This window comes from Heterocephalus glaber, unplaced genomic scaffold (genome assembly GCF_053883595.1).
Source record: "Heterocephalus glaber isolate CG9 unplaced genomic scaffold, H.glaber_assembly_v1.0 deba00000331, whole genome shotgun sequence".
Lineage (NCBI taxonomy): Eukaryota > Metazoa > Chordata > Mammalia > Rodentia > Bathyergidae > Heterocephalus > Heterocephalus glaber.
Window position 1 is genome coordinate 61,751,281 of NW_028258142.1, and position 23,710 is coordinate 61,774,990.

General features: G+C 39.1%; 1 protein-coding gene across 6 annotated transcripts in view; it reads right to left on the reverse strand.

The window, feature by feature from the left end:
• Positions 1 to 23,710, reverse strand: part of Dlgap1 (DLG associated protein 1) — a 779,881-nt gene that overhangs the window by 673,599 nt on the left and 82,572 nt on the right. The window lies entirely within an intron of this gene.

Consider the following 23,710-nt stretch of genomic DNA (forward strand, 5'->3'; position numbering starts at 1 on the left):
CTCCTATGTGACTAACAGATGGGTAATACATACAGTGTGGATACCGTGGATAAAGATAATCCACATGCCACACAGGACGGAGCAGGTGATGGGCATGATATCATTACGCTACTGAGAATAAGGTGCAATTTAAAACTTACAAAGTACTCATCTCTAGAATTTGCCACTGAAGGTTTTTAGGTTACAGTCAAGCATGAATAATTAAAAGTGCAGAAAGTAGACCATGGATAAGAGGGGACTACAGTGTATCATAAATTTTTTTTTTTTTAAAAAGAGTAGGGGCTTTGAGTTAGATGATTACAGTTCATGTCACAGCCAGGCCACTGACCCAGCTTCTCAGACCACACTATGGACAGCCTCTGCAGAGGGCTGAGATGAACAAATGAGCTGCCACAAGTGCTCTACAGTGCTCAATAAAGAGCACTTTATCCCTTCCCTCCTTTTATTTGTTGTTGTTACTGGATAAAACTCATGAAGGAGACAGAGTGGGACAATTTTTGAGCACACAGTGTGAGGCACTAGGCTGGTGCTTTTTAGACATTATCTCACTTACTTGCCAGATGAGATGTCACTGTTTCCGTTTTACAAATAAGGAAACTGAGAATCAGGTAACTGAAATCTGCCAAAGTCAGACAAGACAAGAGTGGAACTGGTACTTCAGTCACATCTGTCTGACTTTCAAAGTCTATGTTGCTTTTGGTCTCTTTCATATTTGAGGAAAATACAGCAACTTTTAGAATCAGCTGGTTGATTTCCACAAAAAGCCTGCAGTGTTACAATAGGATCACATAGTTTCTACAGATCAATTAAGCATTCCATCAAGATAAATGAAAGAGCCAAAATAAATAAACTCATGAATGTCCACCTAAATAAAAAATGACTACATATGGGAGGAAATGCTAAAGACAAAAGGTAGACATTAATGATTAAAAGACAGAAAACAGGGGCCAGGGATTTAGCTCAGTGGTTTCACCTCCTGCTCCACAAGCACAAGGACCGGAGTTCGATCCCTGGTACCAAATAAAAAAAAAAAAAGAAAGAAAAAAAAGAGACAGAAAACAGTAACTTAATAAATCAATACTCTGGATCTTTAAACAATATACAGACTGTTGGTTAACTTGACCAAGAAAAAGTGAGGAGGGGGTGGGAGGGAGAAGGCACAATTCTACAACATGAGAAATGGCAGGAGGAATTAAAATTGAAAAATAAAGATAAAATGAAGTAAAAATCACAAGGGACTACTGTATAGACATCTATGCAGACAAGTTTGAAAATCAAGATAAAAGGGACAATTGTTCCAGAGAAACACATACTAAAAACGTCAGTGCATTAGAGATAGAAAGTTTAAAGAGATTAATTTTCATACAAGATCAGAAAATGCCATAGAAAATAATCAAGTGAAATCTGTAAATCATTCAAAGACTAATTAGTCCCAACACTCTTTAAACTGTTTCAAGACACTGGAACTGAGAGCAAAGGTCTGTTTTTTAATTAAGGCGGTATAAGGCACTACTTAAACTTAAAGTATTTTGTTTAAGAAAAACCCATAGACTGATATCATCTGTGAATATCAGCACAAAGAAATGAAATTTTAGGAAAAAATACGGTACACAACCAAGTGGGGTGAATTCCAGAAATATAAGGTGAGTTCACACTAGGAAATCTATTGCTGTCATATGCATGATGCGTATTTTCATATCCATTGGAAAGCCTTAATCAAATTCAACATTCACTCATTATAAAAACACTCAAAAAAACAAGTGCAATGGATACTTTCTTAGCAAGAAAAAATACATACTCCTGAAACCATAAGTCAGCGTCTTCATTGGAAAACACTAGAAGCATTTCTACTCAGGTCAGAAATACAAAGAGAATGCCTGCTATCTTTTACTATTCATCTTCATACTGAAAGTATTAGCAAATGGAATTAGGCAAAATAGATCAATGGAAGGTATTAGAATTGCTAAGAAAGAGGTAAAGCTGTCTCTACTTACAGACAATATGATTCTCGGAAACACTAAATAATAACATTACCTCAAATAATAAAAGAATTTAGTAAGAACAGAATATACAATTCATATTCAGAAATTAATATCCTTTGTGTACACGGCATTACAAAGAAATAACCACATGAAGTGTCTGAGAAAAGACTGAACTAACCTGAGTAATTCTCAGAAACAATACTGTGATCACATGCTCTAGTTCAAGGCAAGAACAACGGTTCGCACACACTGCAGTCTAGAGACTTTCACAGTGAAATGAAGCCGCAGTTGTGAAACTTCCCTCTACACAGAGGACTGGACAAATGATTACATATGTTGATGATTCTGAGAGCAAAATATCTCAATGTTAAAAAGAGGAGGAGTTGTAAGTAATGAAAGGAAATTGGTTAGAATAAACACTGTAATCCTGAAGTAGAAGAGGATCAGTATAAACTCAGTATATAAACTCAGTATAAACTCAGTATGGATCAGTATAAACTCAAGAATGTGTGTTCTGGAAGGACCTACAAAACGATACAAAATAGCACTCACATGAGTGTGTATTTATAAACACATTTTTTAGCTCTGCTAGGAGAGAGGAGACCTAAAATCATAAAGGAAAGAAAGGAACAATGAGCACACCCAGCATTCATATCTTGGTCATCAATCACATTTGTTCAGTTGAAACCTGAAGGAGCTACCAATGGCCAAATCCACAATAATATGAGTAGTGCATAAGGTAATAACAGTGATGGAGTTTCTCCATGGAGTGACATGAATGTCTTCGCGTCTATACATGAATAAATGAATGAATAAATGAGGGTGAGAAAACATCCTTGGAGAATTCAAATTAATAATTGCAGAAGGAACAATGGAGGTAGAAAAATCACAATTCCACAAGCAACGTAGTAATAACTGTTTCAGAGGCAAAAATCATTGATGGAAGTTAAAATGAGTGGGGGAAAATATATGAGAAAAGGATTTGGGCACAGTCCCCAAATGCCTCCTTCAAGATACTTATTAACCACAAGGGACAGAAATATGAATTACTGTGGAGAAAACGGAAAGACTCCACCCTAGTCAAGTGAGCAAACTTCCAGTCAGTGGGAATGTGCTGTCTACGTCGCACATCTCCTGAAACAGCACACGAAGGTCACAGCACAGCTTCTGTGGAATTCAGGCAAAGTGGATAACCTGCACTTAATAAGAAACCCAAGCAACTGGCCAGCCCTCTTCACAACTGTCAAGGCCATGAAAGATAGTCTAAGGAGTTCTTTGACTCAAAGGAGAATAGAGACATAGCAAATAAAGGCAATATGTGATCCTGGATTTGATCCTGAACCCCAAAATCAACTTTGGGAAAAATGTGAAGAAGGCTGATAGATTGTATCACTGTGGATTCCATGATTTTGTAATTATGCCAGTTATGTGAGATGCAGATACTTGGTGAAGCTTGGCAATATGTTTATGGGAAATCCGATATTTTTGCAGATTTTTTAAAGTTTCAACTTATTTCAAAATGATAGTGTAAAAGCATTTTAAACCTACCTGAAAAAAGAATCATAAATTCAATTCAAAGAAAATAAATGGAAGGAAGGATTCATAATATGTACACAAATCAAGTTCAGAAAAGAGAAATATGTAATGGGAAAAAAAAACTATGCCAAAAGTTCTTTCTAGAACCCCTTACTAAGACTGATGAAGAATAAAAGGAAGAGTGAAATCTAGCGATACCAGATGAAATTGATGGAATCTCTATTGTCAACAAAAATGAGCTAGGAAAATTGTTATGCCAGTAACCTGTAAACCAGAACAAAGCCAAGAAATACACCTACACATAATGGATCAAGGACAAGGATGCATGATGAGTGAAGAAAACAATGAATTGGGTCTTGGCAATAAATGACATTTGGTCCATTGAAAATCCATGTAGAATAAAAAACATCTCAACCAATTCATTTCACTGTATCCAAAATATAAAATTAATGCAAGTGCAGTGTAGGTAATATATAATATGAAAGATGAAAAAGGTAGCTTCTAGAAAAACCACTTAAATTACCAAAATCAATTAATACCCAGTGTTGGGAGAATATAAAGGAAGCGTAATTCATATGTTAATTGTACTAGTATCAATTGGCTCCATCGCTTTGTAAGAATGTCTGGCTAATTCTAAACATTTGCAGAACCTCTGGGCTCCACTCCTAAGTACATAACCAAGAGAAATTCGTGTGGACGTGTCCCGAAAGATGTCTCCCAGAATCGCAGCTTTATTTACAGAAGCCAAACCTACCAGAAGTAAATGTTCATCAACAATAGAACTGATTAAAAGATATTGTACATGCACATCAAACCCACAAGATAGTCATTTCACACTTGGTAGAATGGTTATTGTAACAATTCAAAAGGTAACAAGTATAGATAACATGTGGAGAAGATAACATGTAAAGAAAAGGAGCCCTTATACACTCTTGGTGGGATGTCAACTGGGATGGCCATTGTAGAAAACAATACAGATGTGCCAGGGGTTTAGCTCAGTGGTGCCGCCATCTGCCTCAAAAGTGCAAGGTCCTGAGTTTGATCCCCAGTACCAAAAAAAAAGCTTATCATCATAAGAAAACAGTATAGATGTGTGATGGTCAACAATAACTGACTTGAGAGATGCCTAGTTTAGTAAGGAATGCTGGGTGTGTCTGGAGGGTAGGAGGGTGTGATCTTGGGGACCATATCTGTACCTGACCCCTTCCTCCTGGGTTCTTGCTCTGGGCTCTGCTTCCTGGATGACACCAGCTGAGCAGCTCTCCTCTGCCGTGCCCTTCTACCAAGATGTTTCTGCCTTGGAACCAGCTGTCCTTGGACCGAAACTCTGAAACTGTGAGCTAAAGTAAACATTTCCTTCTTTATGTTGCACATGTCAGATATTTTGGCCTAGCAACAGAAAAGTAACACAGGAGGTTCCTATAAAAACTAAAAATAGAATTACCAAGAATTAGCATATGATCCAGTAATCTCACTTCCCAATAAATAGCAAAGGAAATCAAATCACTCTCCTGAAGAAACATCAGCATGCTCATGTTCACTGACCATTATTCACAAGAGCCAAGATAATGAAGTAGCCTGAGTGTCCTTCAATAAATGAATGGATAAAGAAAATGTGAATAATAAAAAATATTACTCAGCTTTTTAAAAAGAGGAAATCCTGCTATTTGCAATAATATGAGTGTACTTGGTTATTATGCTAAATGAAATAAGCCAGACACAGGAAGACAAATAGTGCATGATCTCATTTACATGTGGAATCCAAAAAAAAAAGTCAGACTCATAGAAACAAGGATGTTTAAGGACAGGCCAGAAAAGGGAGAGTGCTGGTGAAATGATACAAAATAAAAGAATAAAATCCAAAACAGAATATCAAAAACCCTTATATGTTTCTAAAATTAACTGCTGTGGATCTGCAAAGATCAAGCTACATATAATATGGATAAATTGCACCAAGATAATATTGAGTAAAAAAAAATCATAGAGGATAGCATATTTCATATATAAGAAAGTCCATTTACATTATACAGTTCCATTTATATCACTATTTGTAGTGTACAAATAATCCTATTTGTAGTGAAAATATTCTTATACTGTAGACCTCTGGAGTGTATTAATTAGAAGTTGTGGTAAGAGTGGACTTTGGGCAACTGAAGACCTTCTGACTTTGATATAAGTGTCTTCACAAAGTGTGATCAAAAAAGTGGTGAATACCTCTGCCCAGTGCCATCCAGTGGAAAGACAGGCTTTGAAAAACATTATGGGGTACTGTGATTCACCTTATTCACTGGATCTGGCAATGTGAACTTCTGGGTCTTCCCCGAATTTAAAATGTGTGTTTACCATGAAAGGTAAACATTTTCAATCTATTCAGGACATCATCAGACAGAGCTTTCCAAAGGATGCAACTGAAACTAAGTATTGATTTCTGAGAATGTATTTCATCATAAAGTATCAGAAGAAAGAGAACTGTTTGTATTCTTCAACTCCTTTGTTGAGAATATACACTTTGAATATCTGTTTATCACTTTGTAGGGTAAAAATATCCTCACTTGTTATCATTGTTAAAAAATAATTGTTAATTATTTGTTAACATAATTTGTTAATAAATAATTGTTAATTATTTGTTAACATAATTTGTTAATATAAAATAATATAATTTAAAATTTGTTAACATAAAATAATTTGTTAATTATTAATTAATTTGTTAATTATTTGTTATTGTTAAAAAATATTGTTAAAAATATCCTCACTTGTTATCATTGTTACTCTATTTGTTGAAAACGTTTATTTCTTCTAAAAAATGGAGAGAAATTTTAGTTATCAGATACAGTGAAGTTCAGCACCCTGGGATAGCTTATCAAAGTATTTTTAATGCATATACACCAAATCTGGTGTTATTTTTTTAAAGGACAATTACAAAGGAGATTTTTTTCCCCTAAACTTAAAAATGCCATTTTATATAAAGGTACTAAAGAAAAACAATGTATTTCAATTTATCTCATTAAAACAAACAATCACATTTTCTCTTCATAATTATAGTACTGGTAGAATTTTCCATGTCTATCCACTCTAATTGCTGTTGTCAATTAATTTGAAATCTCTTAAACTGGAGCCATCCATGAATTTTTCTGAAAAGTTCCATTTTTAATCAGGTAATATGAAGTTCCTTCCTTAAGGATATCACATTCCACTGAGAAAATAGAGAATTATAATTGAATTTGTGACTGACATATTGATCTTGAGGACCAGACACACAAGTACTGGTTTCTCCTGATGGAATATGAGACGTCTGGGATCTCTGTGAGTCTGCATATTACCCAGAGGGCATCTTAAACATGGTCAGATGTCACTACACGTTTTCTCCATTCCAAAAGGCATCACTTTTTTTAAACTTAATTTTATTAGTACATTTTAGGAATATAATATAATGACATTCATCACTGGAAATTTGTACCTTTACATAATCTCTCTTGGTTCTTATTTTTCCCCCTTCCTCTGCCCTCCCTTCAACCCTTCCATCCCTCCCTATTTACAAAGACTTTGTTTCCATTTTCTCATATTAATTCCATTCCCTTCTTTCCTTTCCCCTACCCCTCCCACTTTCCCCTCCCCTTTGCCCCTTTTCTTCCTATTTCACATTATCTATTATACTTTTCAGTCCTTATTTACACTTTCAGTTTCTCATACTAGAGAAACTATTCGGTATTTACACGTGTGTCCTATTTATTTCACTTAAGAGGATAGCCTCAATGTGCACCCATTAGGCATCATTCTTAAGGCAAAAGAAAAAGGTAAACTAACATTTTCTGTTGGAAGGTGGTTTGGGAAATACATATACATATGCTCAATTGAAGCATGACTACTTCAAGGTAGCTGTCAAGATACGTTTCAGCTATCTAAAACTTTTACTGATTCACCAACATTGCAAGAAAAATGAGATATTACTGGGCTCACACAATCATTTCCAGATCCAGGAACCAATGGGTAGGATTAACTTGGATAATCACTTTTCCCCTTGAACTCTAACAGCCTTGCATGAGGCGATACATTCTTGTCCGTTGCAATGCAGAGACCCTCTTTTGACCTTTCTTCTACCTCTTCATATAATAAATCAAGTTTTCCAGTGTATTGAATTTAACTCTTCCTGTTGCCTTTACTAATTTCTCAAATTGTAGATATGATCTAATTATCAAAGCATTATTAGAGTCCAGGTGGAGGCATGTTATTATTTTAGTAACTGAAGCTCTCCGGGAGACTTTGGAGTGAATGTAGGCCACCCTGTAGAAATAGTGACCCCTGAAATCGCAGACCAGGCCCCCCATAGACACAGGTTGAAGGGACCACACTCAAAAATGATCCCTTTCGGGCTGGGGATTTAGCTCAGCGGTTTCACTGACTGCTGCACAAGCTCAAAGACCCAAGTTTGATCCCCGGTACAAAAAAAAAAAAAAAAAATGATCCCTTTCTTTAGAAGTTTAGTCAAAAATGGACAAGGTAGGAAATTAACCTACAGAAAGCATCAAGATATCGCTCATACCTTGAGGAAACGCTACCTCATCGACGGTCACCAATCTACCTTGAGGACTGTCAGTGATGTGAACACCAGGGAGAGGAACATTAAGGGTTACATAAGCCTGTCCTCCGCCAATTGTCAGCCTGAGTGCTGAGGATGAAACCTGCCGCAGGCCTCTAGTGGTTGGCAACTCACGCTGTGGAAATGTCACTGGGCCTTGCTGCCTCACTAGCTGTGCTCCACAGAGCAGAAAATTAAGCTTGACATATTGAGGGGAGGAGTTTTCTGGTTTGTAGGAATTTACAAAAATAGCCATACTGATACATTTCAGGGTCACATTTCTAAGTTCTTCATAGCTCTGAGATTTAGAACTTAATTTTTATTCCACATGCTGAAATCTTGGATCATTCAGACTCAAAATCCAGGTAATGTTTTTTTTTGGTGAATAAATTTCTGTGTCAGATTAAAAAGGTGCATACAGGGCACAATAAAATATTTCTAAATCTGTGATACCTGGAAGACACACTGAAAGGAAATCAGCATCTACAACCCTGCATTTCTGCTTCAGTATATTCTGATTCTTCCTCATTAAAGATAAATCTGAATAGCTAATCATTTATCAAAGTATTAGAGTTTCATCATGAATAAATTAGACCTGTACAAATGGAATTTTTAATCTAAGGAATATGAGGCTCAAGATTATTTCCCTTTGTTTGTTTGGTTCAAACTAAAGTAAAATTCAAAATGAATAATCTTTTAGAGAGGAGTTTGCTTAGGCATATTGGAAACATGTAAATTCTCTCTCTCTCTTTTTTTTTTTTTGCCTTTCTGCTACAAGCAACATGTTGTTTTGCCGTAAGAATCACACCTCACAGACTTCCCTACCCAATTAGGAATCTGGAATATGAGCTACTGAAATGTTCGACAGAATAAGAATGTTTAAGAAACATATTCACAGTATTGTTTCTAGAACAACTCACACAACCTCAGGGAAACTCTCCAGCCATTTATCTGAATCACAGAGACCCTGGGCAAGTCACCGAGCAGGGCTTTGCCTCCCCGTCCTCAGCCAGCTTTCTTTTTTACCTGACTTTGACTCTTGCCTCTTGCACACTAACAGAAAAGAACTGTATCGGGCTACAGGTCCATTTTATTATCCATGCTAAAAATTCCCACCGCAGAGAAAACTCCTCGCAAGCTTCCCTCCCTTGTTATCTCATCCTGTGTGTCTGCTCCAAAGTTAGCGCTCTCAGCATTGCTTTTTCTAACCATAGCTGTAAAAGGCTGCAGCCTGCCTTCTGAAAGCCTCATTGATTGCACTAGCAGCATTTACTTAGGCCTGCTGGGTGAGTGTCACTGTTCTGCTTGCTGCACGGGTTACAGCCATGCAGGCCATGCAGGTGGCTTCCTTAAACAGATACAGTCCTTGACTCTGCCTGTTTTTATTTATTTTTTTATCAAATAGCTTCTGACATCTAATATTTCCTTGATCATTCTGGTAGTCAAAACTTTTCCACCCCAACATCTTCTCTATGCCGTATTTTGTTCCTCTTGGATTAAAAAAACTAACATTTCTCCCCCAGCCCAAATACAGTGGACCCTTGACTTATGAAGTCAATTCATTCCTGATGGCTGGTTTTTACTCAGATTGGTCACTGGAGCCCCAGGATCCTCTACACAGCCTTCGAAGTCTCTCTCCTGCACACAGGCAGATCTCAGTGTCCTCAGAGAGACACTGGCCCATAATTTATCAATGAACCCCACACGGAAAAGGATGCTGTCACATTCCTTCCAGAACTCTTTAAGGGTTAAATCTGTATCTGAGACTATCTGGAAGCACAAGCTGCCTGCATTTGGGTCATAACTCATGACTTTGTTCATAAATTAAAACTAAATTCTGTTCATAACCCAAAATGTCAGGCCTGTCCTAACTCAAGGGTCCACTGTAACCATGACCAGACTTCTGCACTCACTGCAGCCTGAGGTGCTTAGAACAGCACCAGACCTGTACTTCCAGGAAGTGACTGAGCTGACATGGCTATGTGACTGAATGTGTTCCTAACAACAGCTTTCCTGAGTGCACCTCCACTGCTTCTGTGTATGTGGGTTTAAATTCCTAGGGAGGAGGGACCACTGTTGACTTTTTGAGCACTGGGATAATTAAGCTCTGAGGCCCTCTGTGGCTCTCACAATTGTCACCTGGATTATGGTGTTCCTCACACCCTCTGATGTCTTCTAGGCAGAACTGCACGCCAAAAGGCTAACATCAAGTACGGTCACCAAAGCAAGAAGGCAAGCGCTTGGGCAACTGCTCTTGCTCTCTACAAACTTGTCTGTTTTAAACGATCCACCATGAACCAGAGTGCAGAACGCTGAAGACACAAAGCACCGCACACTGGCTCTGCTCTGTCTTGCAACGGTTTGCTCCCTGCCCTCCGATGAAGAGCGCTTATCTCTCCTTCTGCTTTGCCTTGTTTTGTCTTGCTCCTGTCTCTCCAGGTCCCAGGGGATAAGACGGCTGGGAAAGGCTTTCCACTGAGCATGGGGCAGCGGGCAGCGACGCCTCCACAGTCACCCACCCCATGCTGACACGCTCCAAAAGCGCCAAAGCAGCTGCATCCTTTCCGTCCAGTTACCAGGAGCCACTTCCTCCCGCGAGGCCCCTCCGTGTGACTGGCACTTCGAGGGTCCAGCTCGCTCCATCACAGGATAATTTCCTCCTTGCACAAGGCTCTCTGTAGCCTTTTGTTTTTTTTTTCTGATGAGCAAATTGGGCTTACAGAAAATATATCTTTGGATAGAGAATGAGGAGCCTTTTGTATTCTAAAATTGAGGCTATTTTGAACCAGTACCAGGATAAATCTGCCACCTATGACAATTTACTTGTATATTAATTCATATTCATGTATGCAAACTTTTCCTCACTCTGTTCTAGAATTTGTTCTGGTTTTGTTTTTGTTTTGTCCTGCAATTGAGCGCTGGGCTAATCGATGATGAATATTATTAGCTTATACCAAGTTGTAAGCACTTTGAAACTGAACATTGTCTGTCTGACAAATCAGTAGATGATACACATGAGAACTCAAATTTATGAATCCTGGGTTGGTGCTGAGTAGCATAAATCTCACAGAGGCTGAGGAGGTGCAGTGGTCAGATGTGCAGAGCTGGCACGCACAGGACTTCCAGGCAGAGGCACGAGCAGCAACAGGACCACCGGGCCAGGCTGACACCCTGATGTGGCTCTGCACCTCCAGCAACCATGGAGACCCTTGCACCCTCATATCCACAAAGCACAATGCACACGCACCTCAGGACAGCTCACAACACTCTAGCACGATGGCCCTCACTTTTAACAAGCTACGTGCCAACTAAAAAAGAGTATGTAGGTACAGGCCCCTGACTTTCTGGATTTCCCTTCATCTAAAAAATGAAATCTCTCCCCCTACATGGATCAGAAGGGCTAAAATAAAACAGTGTGACAACACACAACGCTGTCCAGAACGTGGAGATCCTGGGTCACGCATACAATGCTGATGCGAATGTAGAATTCACAGCCACGTTCGTTGGAAACCAGTTTGGCAGTGTCTTATAAAACTAAACATGCACTCAACTTACAACCCAGCAATTGTACTATTGGGCTTTTGTCCCAGAGAAATGAAAACTTACGTTCACACAAAAAACCTATACACAAATGTTGGCAGCAGCCTTATTAGTAGAGCCAGAAGCTGGACAGAGCCCTGATGTCCCTCACTGAGTGAATCCAACCCATGGAATATGACTCAGCAGCAAAGAGAACTTGAGGGGAACATGGCAGCCTGAATGCCTTCTGAGGGAACTGTGCTCCAAGTAAACTCTCAAAGGTGTGTGTTATATGATTCCCTTTATATCAGGTTCTTGGACTAACAAACTCGCAGAGCGGGGGAACAGCCTCACAGTTCCAGGGCTGAGGGGTGGGGCCATGTGGCTTCAGAAGGACAGCACGAGGAGCCACGAGAGGGAGCCGTGGTGATGGCCCACGCTGGGTGCTGGCAGTGCCCGTGGTCACACACACGTGATAAAAGTAGAACACACACAGCCATGAGCACGTGGGTAACTGGTATGAACATCACAACCCCTCTGGAAGTGCCTGCCAACGTCTGTTTCCTGATCCTATATTGTGATATTGTACTAGAGTTAGAGGAGGTATGACTTTCGGGAAAAACTGGATTGAATGCATGGCTCCTATACACATAGAATAGGAGATACTTATCTCACATGTAGGAAATATAGGCAATTTCCTTTGAATCCAGTTTTTCAAAATAAAAATTACAAAAAATACAAAAGCAAAACCTTCTCTTGAGTCCTACTTGCTCCTCTAGCTTGCGCTCTGCTCCCTTCTGCTCACTTTGCAGCAGTCTTCTCCAGTGTGCTGTGTCCAAGGCCTCTTCTCCTACACTGCTGTTTGCATCTGCTGCGGTCACTGTCCTGATGTCTCCATCAGCTCCAAGAAAACTTCTCTTCTCACCATCACAGGCGCCATCTACATTCCCAGCTCCAGGAATGCATCAGTTCCTGCAGCCCTAAGGACCGCGTTTGACAGAAGTGATCACACCTGGCCGGTGGGACTCTTCACTCATGAAGAAGCCTTCTTGTTTCATTTTCCATCCTAAGTGGCTTCCTCTCAGGCTCATTTGTGGGCTTGTCTTTCTTTCCCACAGATCCTCTCTTCATGAACTCCTCCATTCTCCTAGGTTTAAATGCCATCTATCCACTGACAACCCCCAAATATATGTCTCTAGTCCACACCTCCTCCTGGAATCTCAGGTAAGTACCCAGCTGCCACTACAAGTCTCTTTTCAATAAACAAATAAATAAAATAACCGGCATCTCAAACTTCTTATATTCCAAAATGAACTCTTCATACCCCACCAAGCCTGTCCTTTCCAATTTTTTTCCTGTGTTAAAAACCGACAACTTTATATCTTTGGTAACACAATCCAAAAAGCAGGGTTGTGATTTTTCTCCTATTCTGCATCATATCCAGTCCATCAGTCAATCCTGTTGGCTCTACTTTCAGAATCCCAAATCTAAGCACTTCCTACCACTTTGCTGTTATCAGCTTCCTGAACTAGTTTTTTTATTAATCTCTCTGCTCTTACTCCCTTTAGTCTATGTTCAGTACCCAGGTGACTCTCTTACGAGATAAAGTTACAGCATGACACTTCTCTGCTCAACAGATCCCATACTTCTCTGTCTCTTGCTATTTTTCTGACCTCACTTCTTACTAGTATCCCCTGCATTTTCTCTGTTCTAGTCTCTTTGTTCTTTGTAGAACATGCCAAGTACGTGTCATAGGCTCTTCGCATCTGTCGTCCACTCCAGCATGAGAACTTACAAGGATAACTGTCCCCTTCCCTACTCAGGGGCTTAAATGACACCTTCTTAGATGGCTTCTTACCATTCTATGCCCTACTGTTCCCTATAGGATTCATAAGCACGGCTACATTTGTCTGTTTACCTTTCCTACATCTCATAAATATATGAGATATATTATACATTGCACATATAATATAGATCACATACATATTGATCTATATTTTACTGCAAACATGTATAAAAATGGAAAGGCACCAAGAGAAGGGGAGGGGGAGGGAGGCAAAGGGAATGAAAGCAGGAATTAAGATGTGTTATGTACAGGTACTAACTTCCCAGAAGAAATGTAAACATTATGTACTAAAAACAGGTATTAATAAAAATGAAATGAAATATTACAGGTATATTACAAGTACATGTTTTACATGTATAATATATATGTATCTACATATAAAAAAGTTCTTTTTTAATGGTGGATTTCCATTAGAATGTAAGCTTCATAAATCTGAAGTTTTGTCTGCCTTTCCACTTTGGTTTTCCCACTGCCTAAACTCTAAATCACTCCTTTAAGGTAGAAAGTAATCCTGGTAGAGGAATGAATTATTTAACTGGTTATGCAAACAGATTGGTACATTCAAATACGATGAGTTGGCGCAGCCTACTCTCGGAGCATTCAGGAAAATCCGAGAAGCCCTTCTGCTCTGTGACTGACATATGTGGCAGGAGGAGGGGACACTGCCTCAGCCCACTTCAAGGTCACTTCAAGGTCACTCCATCTCACTTGCAGATCAGATACCCAAGGCCTTCACGACACTGCTGAACTGAACCACAGCGCTCCCCTACAGGGCTGGTCCCATTGCTACTTGAGTCCCAGAGATTCCTTGGCCCCAAGATAGGAGAACTGTGGCTGGCAGGAAGCAGGAATGGATGCCTCAGCCTCCGCTCATCCCAGACAGTCTGAAACATGTACCCAGTGTAGCCAGAGCTGGTAGGTTACAAACATAGGTACGTGTGCTGGCCCCAGACTAGAGCTTTTCATTCAAGGTTTGCCCGCTGGACAGACCAGAAGGAGGAAAAGTGAAATCATCCATCCATCCATCCATCCATCCATTCATTAACAGATGCTTATGAAGGGCATTGTTCCTGTCCTTGAAGATAAAGCAGAAAATAAAAAGTCAGTATTCCTCATTCCATGAAAATGATAGTCTACAGTTGGAGAGAGACAAACAAAATACAACATAAACAAGTGGATAAACTATAATTTCAGATAATGATCGACTATGTGAAGACAATAAAATAAGATGATAAACAATTGAAAGAGTTCCTGTAAATTGGGGGAACACTATATGAGGTGACATTTGAGCACAAATGTGAATAATTAAAAAGAATTAGTCATGCAAGCATGGAGGGCAGAATGGTCTATACAAGAAAAGAAAGTAAAAGGCGTTCGGGGACGAGTGAGGCACATTTGAGAAGCAAAGAAAGAATGAAAGCCAGTGTGTTCCCAGCCACAGGGCGGAAGGCAGGCCCAGAGGAGGTGACCATGGGGCAGGAACAGCCCTCACTCCTAGGGACCTGAGGCAAGGGGTTCGTGTTTCATTCGAAGAGCAAAGACAGACACAAGAGACAGCTTTTACTGCAGAACGTTTTATGCGCTACTCCTAAGATTGCTTTACATGAAGAGGAAGCTTCGCATCCAAGCTCCAGGCAGGGCTCTGGTTCTCTGGGCTTGGGTGAGTTTGGGAGGAAGCCTGCATGAAGAGCTGGGCTCTGGGCTGCTCTGGTGTGCCAGGCTGAGCTTTGTGGAGCAGCCTTAACTCCACAGCCTGGGCTTGCACGTTTTCACACCGTCTGTGGCAGTGTGGGCCACTTCATCCAGTTCTGGAGGGAAAACTGGCAGCCCAGGGCCACTGCTCATGGTGGCATGTACTCTGAAAACTCCATGCCTGGTGAGGCTGGCGCTTGGTCTCCATGCTCAGGACTCCTCAGTCTCCTTCAGTTGCTCTGCAACTCTGCTGGTGGGGAGAGTTAGAGCTCCTCAGCCCTCCTATACTCCAAAAGGGAAGTTTTTGCCTTTTTCTAAAACAAGACATATACTGATCTAATTTATGTCTTTGAAAGACCACTCTGGCTTCTCTTTGAAGTTTGAATTAAAGAGGGGGCAAAATGAAAATCAAACACTAAGTAAGGATGACGACTCAAGACCCTCTGGCCCAAAATAGGGTATCATGGCGTCTGAGCAGACTGAACAAGCAGGAAGGTCTCTCTGGCTCTTCCCTGCCTCTCTCCTGAAGCAAATCATTAACGCAGAAAGAGTTCTCTGACCTTATCAGGCATGAGTCTCTTATTTGAGAGATGCCTATTCTACATCTGAAAGAAGACAGCCCTTCTTTCTGAAATTACAGGGATGCAGAAAAATCTGAACACACAGGTCTTGCTAAGCTCTGAGTGCAGATGTTGAATTTAGCTGAAAAGACCACAAAGAAGCTATTATAAATATATTCAAGGAACTAAAGAAAATCAACTCTAAGGAATGAAAGGAAAGTATAATGACAATGAGATTTCAAATAGGCACTATCAATACAGACATGGAAATTACAAAAAAGAAGAAAATGGAAATTCCAGAGTTTAAAAGGGTAACAGCTGACATAGAATTTGCTAGAGGAACTCATATTTGAGCATATTAGGGTGGAAGAAAGGAATGGCAAACTTGAACATAGTTCAAGAAAAACTTCACAGTCTGAAAATAGAAAGAAAAAGAATGAAGAATGAACAGGTCCCTGTGGGATACCATGGTGCACACAGCACACGGGCCATAAAAGTTTCAAAGGAAGAAGAGTTACAATTTCTGAAGAAATAATACCTGAAACTGCCCTAAAGATGATTTTAAAACATTAAAGCACATATTTAAAAAATCAAATAATTTCAAAGAGGACAAACAAACCAACAAACCAACAGCAAGACCTAGGGCACTTGTTTGGCTATAGTTTGTCCCCGTCCTTGTTTTGAGATATGAAGGGGATGGAAACTGACCTCAGTGTGGGGGTTGGATGTGGCTTCTCTGGGAGCTGCTCAGGGTTAGGTTTGGTCATGAGGGCTGAGACCCCACGATGGCATCCCGGTGACTTCACAAACAGAGGAAGATGCGTGCACAAACACGTGTGCACGCCCTGGCTCCTGCCTTGTCATGCCACTGCCAGCAATAAGGCCATCACAGGATGAGGCCCCTTCAATGCTGTACCTCAGAACTATGAGCAAAAGTAAACCTGTTTTTTAAAGTTAGCTGAATATACCTCAGAACATCATAATTAATTCTGTGAAATCACAAGACAGAGAACTTTGAAAGACAAGAGAAAAATGGCACATGACACACGGGTAAAAGGATATAGTAACAGCAGCTTTGTCAGCAGAAATAATGTGTCAGAAGGTACTGGAATGACATATTTAAAGCTGGGGGTAGGGGCAGCGGTCAACTGAGAATTCTATAGTAGGAAAACTTCTTTAATTATGAAGATGAGTAAAACATATTGACAGATAAGCAAGTGCTGAGATAATTCATAGCTACAGGCCTATCCTAAAAGAAAAACCAAAGCAATTCCTTCTGGCTGAATGGATGTTACAACAGACTTTACCTCAAATGCACAAATATAACTATATCAATAATTGTGATAAATTTATTCCTTGCTTTTAAAACATTAGTAAATTTAAGATTTAAAGACTTGTGATATATATTCTGAGAAATGCATCAAGCTAGAATTTTTAAAGACAACTGATTAGATCAGTCTATATGCTGTCTGGAAGAGATAGACCTCAGATTTAAAGCACAAATAGGAAGAAACTCGAAGGACAGTAGGATGATTAAGTTGGACTGTGTTATTTGGTTGGGTGGAAGCACCCAGGGGATTAGAGGTGCACACTTGGGGATGCATTTGGGTGGGTCTTGGAGTGTGGCTTTGGGGTCTGCATCTGGTTCCTCATTCAGTCTTCTGGCATTGTTCCCCTGCTCTGCTTCCTGCTTACCACAAAATAAGCAGCTTTGCTTCACCGTACCTTTCCACTATGATGTTCCTGGCTTGAAGGCAGTCAACCATGGACTGAATCCCCTGAAACCATGAGCCAAAATAAACACCTCCTCCTTTAAGTTGTGGGTGTCAGGTATTCTGTCCAGCAAATGAAAAGCTGACTGATGAAAATGGAAATAGATGTTCCATGCAAATAGTAATCATAAAATAGCTGCAGTGGTCATAGAAATATCAGACCAAGTAGACTTTAAGACGAAAATTTTTACTGTAGACAAAGGGACATTTTATAATGAGAAATGAATAAATTCAAAGGTTGGCATAACAAATATAAAGGTACATATGCTTCATATTAGAGCTTCAAAATATATGGATAAAAACTGACAGAATCAAAATGAAGGACATGCAATTCTTTTATGATAATTGAAAACCTCAATATCCTTAATATCAATTACTCAAATTGATGGAGTAATAAGATAAAAGATCAAACTTACAGAGGGGACTGGAACATCATTATCAACTAACTTGAAGTACACTGGATCCTTGAGTTATGACCAGCCTGACATATGAACAACTTGGGTTATGAGCAGAATTTTAGTTCTAACTTATAGCCAAAGTATTGAGTTATGTCCCAAATGCAGGCCTTTTGTGCTTCCAGATGGTCTCAGATACAAATTTAGCTCTTAAAGAGTTCAGGAAGGAACATGACAGCATTCTTTCCTGTGTGGGGTTCACTGAGAAATCCTGGGCCAATGTCTCTCTAAGGACACTGAGATCTGCCTGTGTACAGGAAAGGGACTTAGAAGGCTGTGTAGAGGAGCCCGGGCCTTCACTGACCTATTTGAGTTACAACCAGCCCTTGGGAATGAATTGAGTTCATAAGTCAAGGGTCCGCTGTAACCTATATGTTCAGAATACTCTATCCAACAACAGGCAACATCTTTTTTTTTCTTTTTCTGGTACTGGGGATCAAACTCAGGACCTTGCGCTTGTGAGGCAGGCATGGTGCCACTGAGCTAAATCTTCAGCTCAGCCAACATCTTTTCAAGCTCTCCTAAAACACATTCCAAACTTGACTCTATGCTAGGCCCTACAATAATTTGTAATTTAAAAAGACAACGACTATATATGTAATAAAATATATATGACCACATGTAATAAAATAAGAAATCAGCAACAGAAAAAAAGTTGAGAAATTAAAAAATATCTGTAAATTAAACAACAAAAGGAATCCATGGGTCAAAGAAGCAATGACAAGAATATTAGGATATATGGTTTTGTGTTGCTTAACAATAGAGATACATTCTGAGGAATGCATCTTCTAGGGCACTGTGCAAAATCACAAAATATACTAATATAAACCTAAATGGTATAGCTGGTTACACAGAGGCTCTAGAGTACACCCACAGTTGCATATGGGATCTGTTGTTGACCGAAATGTCATTGTGCAGCATACAGCTGTATATCAAACTGAATAAAAATTAATATATGCTGTATCAAAATTTATATGATACAGCCAGAGCAGTGCTAAGAATAAAACCATAATTTTATACACCACTATTGAAAAAGAAAGATCTGCTATCAGCACCTTAAGTTTCCACCTTAAAAAACTAGAAAGAGTAAACTAAATTCAAAGCCAATGGATTCCATTATTGAGAAAAGTGATAGCAAAGGCAAATGTATAGAGAAGAAAGCAGAGTAGGAGTTGCCTGAGGCCTGGGGTAGGGGACAGAAGGTACTGTAAAGAGGCTGAAGGCGTCCATTTCAGGAGGTAGAAGATGTTCTAATACTGGATTGGAAGGATAATGGCATAACTTCATAAATATGTTAAAATCACTGAGCTTTTACAACTGAAAGAAATGGATTTAATTGTATGTAATATATACCTCAATAAGCCATTAAAATATGACTTAATTGACAGTGGAAAATATGCATTAGGCACACTCACAAATAAATGAAATTCAGTATTATTAAGTCAAACTACTCAGTGCTAAGTATAGACATATAGTTTTGTAAATTATTTAATCCTGTTTTTTAAATTTTTATAATGAACAAAATATCCTTTTCTAAATTTACCTGTGAAAAATGAAATAGTCACATTAACTATTTGGCTGTCTTAATTCTTGAGATTAAAAGTTAAATCAACAACTTGTTTACCACTAAAATGTTAGGTCAAAACCTAAATCTATATTCCCACAATGATATGCATAGCTTAGTATTTAGTCATATATTTTTAAAGTCACATAATATCAATATATTTTGTCTTTTTAGCAAAATAGTCTGATTTTTTTTGGCTGGAATTACCATAAGATTGAAGCAAATTTTGTGAAAAGATCTATCTTTCTATCTATCTGAATATGTATATATTTGAAATGGCCAAGATAAATTTCTGATATACTACGGATCACATTCTGCAATACAAGGCCTATAAGTCTGGATTCCATTGACCAAAGGTCCAATACGAAATGGATTCATAGCATCTCAAAAGCCAAAAATAGTTTATCTGGGTTCTAAATACTCACAAATCCTTTAAAATGCTTTTGGGTGGGTGAAAGAAATTTATGCTAAATCAAACCATTGAGAATGAGAAAATTTGAACCATTTAAGGCAAGTCAGAAAGTGATTTTTTTTCCTGGAAAAGTAGGGTTCTGAGAAAAAATAATCTGAGTTCTTTCAACAAAAGTCTATTCTTTTCTAAAACTGATGGAAAAGATAAAAACTAAAAAAAAAAAAAACGAGTACATTATGTGCTTTCGAAACAAGAACTATTTCTTGCAGGAGTGAAAAATCATAGATAATACCATGATTTGTGCCCTTCAGAAGACTTAAGTGTCACAAGGAGCAATGAGCCAACAACAATGGCCACAAAGAAGCCTTACAGGTTATGATTTCTTCAAAAATGCTAAAACAACGGTGCAGAAGTTACTTCTACAAATAACTTCAAAATAGTTCATCTGGCTCTGCCTTTCACACTGGGTAAAAACTTACTGGTTATCCTTGCAAAAACTGAATTCTTTCTACCTAATAATGTGAGAGCTTAGGAATACAGGAACATTTTCTACACATAACTCTAGAGGCTATGTCTGAAAAGTCAATAGTGTTTTTCATCTTTCATGCCACAAATCAACCAAACATAATAATTAAATACAGACAGATGGCAAAGTAATCTCAGGGAGAAACTGATCTTTTGATCTTTGCTTTTTTCATATGCAAATTCAATGTAATAATTTAGTATACTGCAGTCAGTTGCAGAGGAGAGGATGAGATTTCATGCTTGTTTTCTTATCCTGCAGCTGCTGAACAAAACTAACGAAAACTGTGCTAATCTGGTACACTGGCATTTTCTTTGCTGACCTAAATTATAAAGGACTGGCTTTGAGACCATCAAGCAAACTAATTTTAAACACCAATTACATCTCACACTCAATATAGTTAGCTATTCATAAGTAGAGGCACAGATGCCTTAAAGGAAGTGGCATAATATAATTTCAGAAGAATTAGTAGGCATATCATTTTCAGAAATACTCAGAAAATAAACTGATCATTGTCAAATCTTACTTTGATTTGGTTCATTATTTTTAGAGTTCAAAAATGTATCCATTTTGACATTTTTTCTAATTTTATCCTAAGTTGCTTTCATCTTACCAAGTAAGCTTTCTTTTACAATGAAAAAAGCAAAGAGGGCCGGGGATTTAGCTCAGTGGTTCCACCGCCTGCCTCGCAAGCGCAAGGTCCCGAGTTCAATCTCTGGTACCAAAAAAAAAAAAAAAAGCAAAGATTTCTAAATTCAGTGTTATCTACTTATTTCAGAAGTACTAAGAAATCAAGTTATTCATAGAAAATTTCAGCAGTTCTACCTTGTCTTATACTGTACCCATGATGGCATAGTCAAATGAGAGTAAATTAGCTTATCCTTGCATGGAGTTGTTGGAGATAGCGAGGGTGGAACACAGGGCTTGCCCTGGTGCTCTACCACTGAATTATACCCCATTCCGCTCCTTTTTTTAAATACAGGGTCTAGCTAAGTAGCCAGGGATGGCCTCAAACTTGTGATCCTCCTGCCTTAGGCTCCTGAGTAGCTTGAATTACATGTGTGAGTGTGCTGCATAAATTAGCTTCTTTAGGAAAGTTTGTCAGTTTTGAAAAAGTATTACTACTTCATTCTTGAGCTGCTCTCATATTTTACACAAATTTTTCCAATGAAATGAAATCCTCCTTTACCAATATCTATGTGCAAAAACAGTATGAACGTTGAACCGTAAGCCATGTACACATTTTAATTACCTTTAACACAAAAAGCAACACAAATATGATCCAGGGTTTGAACATTTGTCCCCAGAGTTCAGATATTGGAAACTTAATCCCTAACGTCACAGGTTAATGGTATTTGGAAGTGATTTGGGGAACAGGAATTAGGACGAGATAAGGTCATGAAGGTGGGGACTCTGTGATGATGGGACTGGTAGCTTTATGAGGAGAGGAAGAAACTCCAGCTGGTGCACTTCTCTGTCACCATGTGACAACCCTGGCCATGGCACAGTGCAGGAGGAAGGCCATCACCAGATGCCAGGCACAGGGTGGTGTCACGTTCTGGGGCTTCCCACCTCCAGAAGAGCAAACCAAATAAACCTCTATTTTTCATAAATCAACACAAGTCCAGACACTTACTGACTATGTGACACTCTGAAAGATGCATCGCCCCATCGGGCGATGTCCTCCCTCTGCGAATGTCATAGGGTAATGGACACACCCTGGAGCTGCAGTCCTCTGGACACTTAAGTTACGTGGTGCAGCCTATTTTGTTATTTTTACTTTATAAATGTTTTTGTTGAAAACAAAGACACACACAGTAGCTTCAGCAAACACAGCATCAGGATCATCTGTATCGCTGTCTTTCTCACCCACAGTTTCTCCTACAGGAAGGTCGGTCTCCAGGGACAATGACACCACAGAGCTGTCACCTCCTGTGACACAATGCCTTCTTCTGGAATTCTCTTAAGGCACCTGCCTGAGACTGTTTTACAGTTAACATTTTTTAATATATAGGAATAGACTCTAAACTAATGATGAAAAGGATATTATGGTCAATATATAATCCAGTGACATCGGTTCTCACTATCAACCTTCACGTCATTGCACATGGCAGATTTTGTATGATGGGCTGAGCGAGTGGGCTTGTTCACTTCTACACTGCCACAAACATACAAGCACCATGTTGTGCTTGGCTACCATGTCACCTGGTGATAGGAGTTTTTCTGGCTCCATTATAATCTTTCCGGACCACCACTGCATAAGTGATCCATCACTGAAATACTGTGACGCAGTACGTGATTATACTTTGTTAAAACATCAAGAAACAGACTGAGAAATATGGCATGACAACATAAATTCATGATTTTGAGAAGAAAAACCAAATTAAATACAAAACTGAAGACAAAGTTTTAAGGATGCTAAATCTGAGGTGGCAGCTTTGCTAAATTTTTGCACTGAACTTTTTAGAATATTTTAACAAAGCCTACCCTGCTACCAGTACAATTTGCTCTCCCAATTTAATCAGTGGCAATTAATTTTAATGTGATGGTTAATTTTGTATGTTAACTTGGCTAGGCCATATTACCCAGACATTTGGTTAAATATATCTGGATGCTTCTGTGATGGTATTTTTTTAAAGATTACATTAACTTTTAAGTCAGTAGTAAAACAGATTGTCCTCCCCAATGTAGGTGGGCCTCATCCAACCAGCTGAAGACCTTACTGAAAAGAATGTCTCCTCCTACAGAGAAGGAAATGCATCAGCAGATGGCTTTCAGACTGCAGCTGAAACATCAGCAATTCCTGGGTCTCCTGGACTGCGGGCTGGGCTGACAAACTGGATTTGCCCAACACACACATGCACACACGCACACCCTATTGGTTCTGTTTCTCTGGAGAACCCAACCACTTCAAATTTATAATGGCTTTTTACATTTTTAAAGATCATATAATACCACTAATATTTCTAGTAAATAATAACACTTAATGAATGCTATTTAAAATTAAAATGTTATTAAAAATTCATGGTCCTCTCTCTGTAGATATCCATAGATACCTATATATAGATACCTATCTATAGATATCTATAGATACAAAGATGACAGAAGGATGGGTGGATGGATGGATGAAGAGATGGATGGACGGAGACCTAGATAGAAAGAAGGGTACCTCAAGCAGTATCTCCCCCTTCCCTGTATCTCCTACAGCAAACACTGAGCAGGGGGCATCTATGGAGCAAAGTAGGTTCAAGACCACCAGCAGGTTTTAGCCAA